Raw genomic sequence first — 11,063 nt, 5'->3', positions numbered from 1 at the left:
CTCCGAAGGTCTACAAGGCTGAATGCGGGTTGTATTGACAAGCCGTGTGTGTGTGTGTGCGCTTGTGCACACTGACTGGTAAGGCTACACGGGGGACCTTTGTCTTTTTTTGTAGCATATTGACTGCAGTTTTATTTTCTTCATATGTCCTCGTTGTTGGTGCTGAAGATTCCCTTTCTTCAGTGTCACGACGCTGTCCATCTCCGTTTCGTGAACCCCAGAGGACCAACTGCACTGAGCCTCAATAGTTCAGGAGGCCGTGGAAATATTTCAGCAAATCCCACGGGCGGTTGTAAGCAACTCCAAGCTTGGCAGCCCGTAGCCCATTAGAAACCTACTTGCTGCGCTGCCCTGGCTATTGGCACCCCTCGCAGCCCTGCAGGTGGATATAACGACCGTGTCCCCCATCTGGTCGTCGTTCACCGCGTCCACTTTCACGGCACAGAAGACGGCGCTCATCGGTGATTCCCCACGAAAGCGACTGTGGGACGACGGCTCAGACAAATCGGACCAAATGGCTCCGCGCAAATTGATGACTCATTGGGGAAAGCGCACTAGCCACGAGGCTACTCAGCTGCCCAAAGACAAAGATTCCCCCGTGTAGCCTCAACAGACTGTTGGGGCGAGTGCTGTTTTGCGAGCACTAATGAAGGCCGGCACGGTGCACGAGGGGGTGGGTGGCCAGCAGCACACCCGGACGTCTTTGTCTCCCCGAGTGGCGATGTTTACTACACACCGCATCAGGCACTCATTTCAGGCTGAGCCGACCCAAGGGAGGCTCAGGACCGATTAGGATAATCGTCACTGATGTTGGCCGTGAGCGGCGATTCGAACTTGGTTCGCCGGGTTGCCATCGCAGGCGCGCCAGCCGCTACACGACCTACGTACACTCGGTGAACATTACATTGTATCATGCAGGTACTGTATCTATCTATCGATGTTAGTGGGAGGGCGGGGGGAAACTAACACTGGTCAAGCATGCTGGGTTACAGGCCCATCATGAGCGAGGTGCATTTCAGTCCCTTTGCGGCTCGCAGCCCCACTCATGCGCGCACGCAGATTTTTTTTTTTCCGAGAAAAAAATAAAGACATTCTGCTTCTCAATTTGAAGTGCATCTTCAGCCGCCGCACGCCACAGCAGCTGTAACGCACTCGCGTTCCTTGCGCGAATGCGTTACAGCTGCCGGTTTCTCTCTCTCTTTAAATAACTATCCGTTTCACGCCGCCACGCAAACCAGCTGTGAGCCTGAACTTTAAAAGTAAAGAAAGCAAAAACTGCAATTTTGGGGGTGGGGGGGGGGAGGTGTTCGTTCCAATTATCCGCCAGCCATCGCTCGCTTGTAGAGAGTGGCTCCTTGCAGACGCTTTTCTTTTTAATCGTTCTAAGGACACGCGGATAAAGCGAGAAGGGCCTTGTGTCCAGATATTCTTGAGAGAGAGAGAGAGAGAAGGAAACGAATCTCCTCTGGCACAAACTTGACCCTCCCCTGCGCACAATCGTGTCATTGAACGCGAGTTGGAAGGTGGCAGACAAAAGCGCGGCTCGAGAGACGGCTGTCTGCGGCGTTCACCTGTGGAGGCTGTTCCTCCCCACCCTTCATCACCACCCCCCCCAGCCCGTACCGCAGATTAGCACGGCTGGCTACGTACGGTGCGAAAGAAGTACAGTGTGCGTACGTAACATCGCACCCGATCGGTTGACACACCTCGCCTGTGATGGCTGACTCTGGGTTAAATCGAACGCTCGGCAAATTGCCGCATTCATCAAAGCGTGACCCAGTGTGTGTGAGGGCCTGTGTGGTGGGGTGATGCGGTGCTCGCTCGGAAAATCGGAGGTGGGTGGGGTGGGTGGTGGGTGGTTTGGGGTGGGTGGGGTGGGTGAGTGGGTTAGGTGGGTTGGTGGGTGGAGTGGGTGGGTGGGGTGAGGTGTAGTGAGTAGGTGGGTGCGGTGGGTGGGTGGGGTGGATGGGTGGTGTGGGTGGTGTGGGTGGTATGGGTGGGTGGGTGGATGGGGTGGGTGTGGTTTGTGGGGTGTAGTGGGTGGGTGGGTGGGTGCGGTGGGTGGGTTCGGGTGGGGTGGGTGGGTAGGGTGGGGTGGGTGGGGTGGGTTGGTGGGTGGGGTGGGTGGTGTGTAGTGGGTGGGTGCTGTAGGTTGAGTGGGTGGGTGGTGTGGGTGGGTGAGCGGGGTGGGTGGAGTGGGTGGGGTGGGTGGGGTGGGTGAGGTGGGTTGGTGGGTGGGGTGGGTGGTAGTGGGTGGGTGGGGTGGATGGGTGGTGTGGGTGGGGTGGGGTGGATGTGGTGGGTGAGATGGGGTGGGTTTGGGTGGGTGGTGTGGGTGGGGTGTGGTGGGTGGGATGGGGTGGGTGGGTGTGTGGGTGGGTGTGTGGGTGGGTGTGTGGGTGGGTGTGTGGGGGGTATTTGGAGTGTGGTGGGGGACCCGGCGAGGGAGGCCGCTTCTACGGTGTCGCCCGCAGCGAACTTCGCCACTTCCCCACGCCACATTGTGCCAACGGAGCAGACCTCGGCGAGGATTATTCCTCGTCACCAGGTTTTTCCCTTGGCAACCGGCCCGGATCTCTCTTGCGCGATCCACATAATCATCAGCAGGAGCAGCAGAGACACAGCACAGCCCCGAGGCTCCTCGCGCCGCTCTTCCAGCCCGTGACCGCGGTCCCAGGGCGCGGATTGAGACCCCGGCGAGTCCCGCCTTGTCAGGGACCAATTACCTGGCACTCGGCGCGGAACGGCGCCTTTGGGCGACCACTCCGGGTTTGAGTGGCTGTGGGGTTGGGTGACAGCGGGCACGTCCGCCCCGGCTCGCACTCCCGGGAAGCCACCAGTCCTTGTTTTCCCAGGATCGTCCGCTTTGTTGTGGTTAGATAGCCGCTGCTGTCCTCGGGAAATATATGCCAGTCTTCCCAGGATAATTGAAATTCCCATTTATATATCTTTTTTTTTTGGGGGGGGGGGGGGGGCGTACACCGCCCGAGGACCATCCATTTGCGTGTACTGGAAGTTTTCTCTCGTGAGATATTCTTCGAAATCGCAACGCGTCCTCGGCTTCTTGTCACCCCGGAGGTGGCAACCGTGGTCGTGGCGCGGTTGGCACGGACCCTGGTGCAAGCAGTGAAATGGGGCCGCCTGCCCAATTTCCCCTCCCCTCTTCATAGCCCGGCACCTGGGGCCCATCTTGGCCAGGGGTCCCGGGCAGTTGCACCGCCTGCACACGCCATGTCAGCTGCACTCATGGGCAAAGTTTGCGGGGGGTAGGCGCACGGTGGGTGGGGGGGGGGGGGGCAACGCCCCGCCCAAACGGGTCACCTTTATTAATTTATTTTCAGTAGTTTACAATTAAGATTAAACATTAATTAATTATATGCACCCGTGGTTCGTAATTAGAGGGACAAAGCGAACCACCCCCCCCCCCAAATATAGAAGTCAAATTCCCCCTATGGCTGCACCGCTGGTGGGCATTGGGAATATTTGTCTGCTGATGTAAGCATCCACACGGTGGTGAGCCACTTCTTTTTGAGCGATCATTTGCGATAGCCAGCTCGCTTCTGATGAAGAACTACACAGCTCAGTGGGGCCTGGCCTGGTAAAATAATAATAATAAAGTTTAGTTCCAATTACGAGCTGCTTGTTCTATTGCTGATCCAGCCGGCTGGGAGTTCCCGTCAACACTGACGAGGAGTTCATGTGGCAGGTGGAGAGCAACTGTTAGCACGGAGTCCACGTAAACAATTTATCCTGTCGATAAACAATAATAATGCTCAACGATCATAGGCGAGCCTCGGCATGGGATTGAGGCGACGAGAGGGGCATGGCTTGAGGCACCCAGGGTGACTGTAATCCAGGCCTACTGATGGCCGTGTACACGTGCACCATTCACGACCTCCAATGACGGCTTCTCGGAAAGACGCGCTCTGTCTCTTGTTGCGCCGAACGGGGATCGGGGGGCGGGCGGGGGATGCGGGGAGAGGGGGTTGGGAAAAAACAGAGCACAACAAGTCACAGGGAACTTGATTCCTTCCCAGCACAACCCAAACCCCCCTTCTCCTCTCTCTCTCTCTCTCTCTTCCCCCCGCCCCAACCCCTCTTAGCCGTATAGCTTCAGAAACAATCGGTTTTCCAGAGGGGCCTCCACCAAGTCTCACGTTTCCAAATCTCCTACTTATGCTAATTCTGCAAGACGACCCGCGCTCCTTGTCTCCATTAATTGACGACTCTTGTCGCTCCGCCGTGTACAACTTAGCGTGCGCGGGCCGCGAAGTGAAAGAGAGCCCCGGGTGAAATCGATCCTCTCCCTCCCCCCCCCGCCCCCAGCTCCATGCCCTGTCCCTCCAACGGAGTGTCCCGCCGTGCGCGCGCACTGTAATCGTCTAATTTATGCATCGCTCCTTTCATTTCATGTTGCTGCGAAAGCAGTGGCCGGCAATGCGGAGTTCTCGGCGAGCCGATCTTGTGCAACAGGCCCTCTTTGTGGAAGCTTTTTTGTTTGTTTAAACCCCCGCTATTTTTTTTTATTTTACCAGGTAAGCCCCCCCCCCCCCCCCCCCCCCCACCCGCCTCCCAACCACAGAGCGATGTAGCTTTTTTGTTGTTGTCAGAAGCGACCTGGCTATCACAAATGATGGCTCAGCGGAGTGGCTTATCGCGCGGACATTTACAGCAGGCAATTTTCTCTGAACGCACGTTTCTAAATGTGGAGGGGAAAAAAATCTAAAAGCACCAGGAGGGGAAAAAAATATATATAATCACGCGACCACTGGGAGACCATGCAAATTCTGAATGTACTGGCATCAGGGTCGAGGTCGGGATCGAAGCCACGATCTCCTGTGTACCAGGCAAGGTTGTTCATATATCGCCACCGTTGTGCCTGTGACACTCCGTTACAGCTGTGCAGTATGCTGTGCTTTTAATCTTCACGCTGTTTCACCCACAATTTACGCTATCGAAATGACGCTCACGAGAGATGTAACCATTACGGAACTCTGACCAGAGCAGTCAGTGCAAGCCTTCGCGAGAGAGAACGGACCACGGAAGCGGATATCAGAGAGCTAGATCTAAGATCACCTACAATTAACCGCTGGCACACTCTGCGTGTGAGATGAGCGTTCGTCGCACGACAGTCTAATCGGTATATTTGCAATTACCAGAACTGAAATTTAGGCTCATTGTGCGTGGCTGATCCTACTGACTTTAATGCATGTAGGGTGTGTAGTAGATCCTACTGATTCTATTGCTTGTAGGGTGTGTAGTAGATCCTACTGCCTTTATTGTAAGTAGTGTGTAGTAGATCCTACTGACTCTATTGAGGGTGTGTAGTAGATCCTATTGACTCTATTGCATGTTGGTGGTGTAGGTGTCTACAAAATATTTTTTTTGGGTGGTGGGGGAGTGAAAAAAATATGGCGGTTCGACAATTGTTGTCAACCTGTTGGATCAACTTTTTACCCCCACATCTGGCGGCGCGGGGGACATCCACTTTCTATAACCTTTTGATTCAGGCCTTCTGAAAGGCTCTTTTCATTTAGTTGACGGACACACGGAACGCCGGGCCTTCATAATAGATGGCAAGGGGATATTTCTGTTTGTTTGTTGTACAGTCACTCGTGGCCGGACTGAGAACGTCAACTCGCATGTCTCAAGAACACGGTTGAACCGCAGGTGACTTGAATCCTGGCTTTGAATCCAAGATCTCGGCGAGCACCGAATCAGCTCTCTGAACCTCTGATCCACACCGGCCACCTCCGCAGCTACGATCGCGTGAAATGCATTCTATTGATCTGTACGCCCAACCAACCTTAGGCCGCACCTGCGCAACGTATCGAGAAGTCAGCCGATGGTTCGGATTTGATGCAGGTTGCTGTGCATCTGAGCGTTAATTATTCCGCTCGTCAGTGTCGTGTCATTCGTATCAATGTCCTGTAGACCACGGCTCATCGCGCATCAGAATGTCACGATGGAAATAATCCCAATGCAAGCTTCAAAGAAACCATGTTTACCTGTTGTTGATTCATTTCACCTACACATTACTTACAACGGGTGTTTACATATCACTGGTACATATCACTTGATACGTCACGAAATTGTACTATCACTTACAATTGGTAGTGTTTAAATGCTTGAAATAATTGTGGGATTTTTAGTTACGGAATCTTTTCAAAGTAGAATATTTATTTTAGTCACAACATGTCGTCGCCATCATCGGCCCATGATTTATCCACTGCTAGATGAAAGCCTCCAAAACTGTCACCATATTTTTAAGGCCAAAGTGTTATTGAAGCTTGTGTTGAGTGTTCATGAAGCGAAAACGAGTGGGCAGTCCTGATCACTCCTTATACTTGCGTACTTAAAATTATCATCTAGCTTGAAAACTATTTTTTATATATAGATGATTTTTTGTGTGTTTAGTTGCCCTTCCCCCCCCCCCCCCCCCCCCCACACATCTCCGATTAGCACGTTTGGCTACGTAAGGTGCGAAAAAAGTCTAACATACATACATGCAATGCATTTTACACAGCTGATAAAAGCCAATGTGATTGAAAATAAATCCATAAGGTTGTTTTCTTACCGCATCAGTGAAGAATGGACATATCATTCAAGTCCAGCGGTCCATGTGACCTTCTGCGCCAATGATTTCCATGCAAACCAGCAGCGTTTGCGTCCATAAGCCTGATGACACTGCTGATGAGACTGTGAGGCTCAAAGCTGGTGTAAACTAATATTGGGTCTCCAAAAATGTATTCCCCCTCCCTCCTCCTTCCCCCCTCATTATTTATACGCGCAGGTTATGATTCGCGGTTTCTGGTGAGGCACTACAATGGTTAAGACAAAGTCAGTGCCAAACGTGATTCGTAGTTTACTCGTGCTGGCTCAGATCGCGTCAATAAAGTGGTGTCGTGAGCCCACCTCCACCCAACAACAGCCAATTAAATAAAGTCGCCACGTGAACAATTGTGGCATCTGCCTGATGATGATGCTGGTTTGGAACTATCAGCCCAAACTCCGTACCCAATTTGTTAATTGTTGTGAGATCGCCCTCCAGCAACGGCGCAACATCGGTGTTGCTAAAGGGGCGATTAGTGGTCACGCTTGTTCATCGCGTGGCAAACTTCATTAATTGTGCTGCGTCACGTGGAGGGTGGTCGTATGACGCAACGTTTTACTTACACGGCGATCCGACCCAAAAAGTTAGCTGCGAATCGCAATAATTGGTCGCGAAAAGCCTGAGAGTTACATTCAGGGCAAACACAGATGGAATGAAAAAGTACATTAACACACGAGCCCGTGCTCAAACACCGCTGCCAAGACGCAGACTTGCGCGCGATTAAACGGCTAAGTTTATTTTTTTACATTTACGTGGCGAGACAGAATTGTGTTCGTTTATGACTCAATCAATCAATTCGTTCAGATGATAACTTAAAAAGGGAGAGAGAGAGAGATTGAAAAAAAAATCCATGGCAATTTATTTATTTACTTATTCCAGCCAATTCATATGTTGCCCAACGAGAACAAATAAAAATAACAGCGGCGCACGCGAGGACCCCATTTTACATCCAGGCCCGGGGGTTCATCGGCACGGCACCCCGACGCGATTCTCATCATCATCATCATCGCCATCATCATCATCATTGTCATCGCCGCTGAGTGCGAACGCAGCCTCGGCGCTGAGTGACGGCGAGGCTGTGCAGTGCGGTTCAACGGCACCGCCACCGCCTTCATCTCGTCACGCTCGGTCGCGGTCGGCTCAAAAAAATCCCGAGCGAATTTTTGTTAGTTTTGTTTTGTAAGATTCCGTCTCTCCGGGCAGGCAGGCAGGCAGGCAGGCTGCGGCGTCTATTCTCTCTTTGGGTATCCTCCGCTACCGTTACACATCTGAATTGCAAAGTGGGCTGTGTGCCGTGGTCCCGTTATACCTCGCCGTCTAAAAAAAAAAAACCTCCACCCGCCCCAGTCACGAAACTTTATCCGCTAAACTGACAGATAGCGATCGAGACAGACAGGCAGAAGGACGGACTGACGGGGCGTACGGGTGAACAAAACAAAAAAAGACAGGCGTGGAATTCTGCACGGGTATCACAGGCGGAGCAGGCAGACAGAGAGACGCAAACAGAGGAATATACACAGAGAGAGAGAGACGGACAGATGTACGGTTGAGGAAATGGGAATAATACACTGCCACGCATGGGTGTCAGTGGCGCACGTGCGGATAGACACGTGGATGTAGATATGGTCTCAATGTACCCTGCGTAACTGTCACCCGCAGCCATACGGACCGAGGAAACTGGCTCTGTACACCGCGCGTGAATGTTACTGACCGAATGATGTGTAAATCAATACATGGATGTAGTATCATGTGTTGCTGTCACAGAAAAAAAAGCAAAGATTCCCAGTATAGCCTGAACAGACTGTTGGGGCAAGTGCTGTTAGAGAGCACCTATGAAAGCCGGCATGACACACGAGAGGGTGGGTTGCCAGCACCACGCCCGGCCGCCTTTGTCTCCCTAAGTGGCGATGTTTGCTACACCGCACAAACCTAGGGGATGAAGCACCGGACCAGTTCAGATAATCGTCACTGATGTTGGCTGTGAGCAGGAATCGAACTCGCGTCGCCGGGTTTGTAGCGTAGCGTGCTGACTGCTGCACCACCGCTCCCCACAGACACACACCAAGAACCGCCATTCGCCACTAATTGGCGGTGACGTCACCACGGCGCTTATGCCAGGCTACGTGCACGTTGAGGCCACGTGAGTGTCGAACGCCCGCTGGCAGGAGGTCACGGGACAGACCCAGGTGCTGTGGGTTGACTAACTGAGATGACTGGCCGATGCACACAAAGACAAATACAAAGATCCCCCGTATAGCCTTAACAGACTGTTGGGGCAAGTGCTGTTAGCGCGCACCTATGAAGGAGTGTTGGCCCTGAGCGGGAATCGAACTCGGCTCCCCACAAAGACAAATATCCCCCGTAGTATAGCCTTAACAAACTGGTTTGGGCAAGCGCTCGCTAACAGCACTACCCCAACGCATGCACACACAGTCAGACGGGCAGACGACACTCCACACAGATGTACGGATCGAGTGAATGGCCACGGAATACTCAGTGGATGCCACAGGTCAACAGGCATGCAGACAGAGCCGACAGACGTATGAAACAATTCGTGGTTATGCTCACTGGTTTGGGGGTGGTGGGGGGGGGCACAGGCAGACGAACACAAAGGCAAGCAGGCAGACAAGGCCAGCCGAGCACGCAGCCCATCGCCTACAGGCACTCGCTTAGACATCATCAAGACGGACGGCTTTTAAAGAGGCCGAGGCGCTGCCACGGTTCGCGCTGATGTCTCGTCAATTAGTGCCAGTGGGACCATTCTCAGCACATCACTCAATCAATGCCCTTTATTTAAGGAGGTCCAGAAGCGCCGTTAAGCACCATTATCTCTTCAGCAAGGTAGGGGTTGGGAATCGGGCACTTGTTGACACGGTCAATCGTTGGGGCTATTTTTTTATTTTTTTTGTTAAAGAAGGGATCTTCAAATGTGGGGGGGGGGGGTTGGGCTACGTCGACGCTGCATGTGCTGCTGTCACGAGGCCCTTTAGCGTCCACCTTACGGGCGGATATGCCACGCTTTACCAACTCACCCTCAGCAATTGCAGGGCACTGCTGGGAATCCTGATGACCGACTGCTCGTGAACTTGGAGCGATGGAGAGGGGCCTTACCAAATCAACCTGGCTGGTCACCCACGTCGCTTCAAGCAAGCTCACGGGACGCTTACGTCGAAACCGTTCCAGGGTTTGTTTCGCTCGTGTTGAATCAACGCTACTGGTATGCAGGAGGTCATTGGTTCGATCCCCACCCTGACACCTGCTGTATATTTGGAGTTTGTGTGTCTCTCTCTCCACAGTCACGTGGATTTTTTTATCCCTGTCCCCAGGATTTTCCCCTACACATTTAGAAATATGCATTTATTTGGCTGCTATACATTTTCACGTTATGATAATCTACTTCGTTGAGCGATCATTAGTGGCCAGGTCCCTTCTGAAAAAAAAGATATATATATAGCACAGTGGGCCTTATCTAGTAAAATAATCATAAAAAATATTTTTTACCTATCTGAATCGATACTTCGTTGCGTGCCTAGCTATCAGCTCAGGCCTCACTGGTCGCGCTGGCACGAGTCTGCAACGATACATAGGCGCTTAAATGCCTCGATTTCCACGGTGCAGTGATATAATAGCTGCGGCGGAAATATCGGTCAGAAGCCAACAAATACTGCGCGCGCGCGCACACTCACACGGCTGCCAGGGCCAGTACCCATTTGGAGAGACAACGATTGTTATTTTCGCCGTCCACATCTTTCCACTTTCTTTACTGGCACCGTGAAGAGTTGATCCGCAGGTCACGTGCGGCGGAGGGGTGATAGTGTGTGGCCGCTGTATCCCCACCGCTTTCGAGGCACATCTTGAGCCAGAGCGGAAGAGTAGACCAAATAATCCGACGGAGCCGCTTCTCGTCGTGGGTTCTTCCGCCAGCGGTGGCGTGAAAACAAAACAAAAAAAACATCGCAAGGCTGCGCGCCTCTATCTACGTAAATATACCCAGCGACAGGTGGAGGTAATTGCAACCAGATGCAATCAATTTGGTGCTTATTTGTACCTTGCTGCCTCCGCCCGCGGTGGTTGACGTGGGCACCTGGTTTCGCTGAAAGACCTTGGGTGTTTTACACACAGAAGGTTTGGGCTGGGACGGGACCGTCCCCAAACCGAAGCGTTCCCGGAGAAGGCACGGGCAGGTGCGGGCGAGGGTGCTCCGTTCCACTTCGCCCACAGACGTGGCACACACAAACACAAAGAGCGCCCGTGTAGCCTTGACAGACTGTTTGGGGCAAGTGCTGTCAGCGAGCAGGAACGGTACGCGATGGGGGGTGGGTGGCCAGCATCACGCCCGGCCGCCTTTGTCTCCTCAGTGGCGATGTTTGTAACACCGCACCAGGTACTCATTTGAGGCTGAGTCGACCTTGGGGAGGAGGCCCCAGAACGGTTCAGATAATCGTCACCG

This window comes from Petromyzon marinus, chromosome 17 (genome assembly GCF_048934315.1).
Source record: "Petromyzon marinus isolate PM22_M1 ecotype Great Lakes invasive population chromosome 17, UKy_Petmar_22M1.pri1.0, whole genome shotgun sequence".
In the NCBI taxonomy this organism is placed as follows: Eukaryota; Metazoa; Chordata; class Hyperoartia; order Petromyzontiformes; family Petromyzontidae; genus Petromyzon; species Petromyzon marinus.
The sequence above is the reverse complement of the archived record's forward strand: the minus strand, read 5'-3'. Positions refer to the sequence as shown.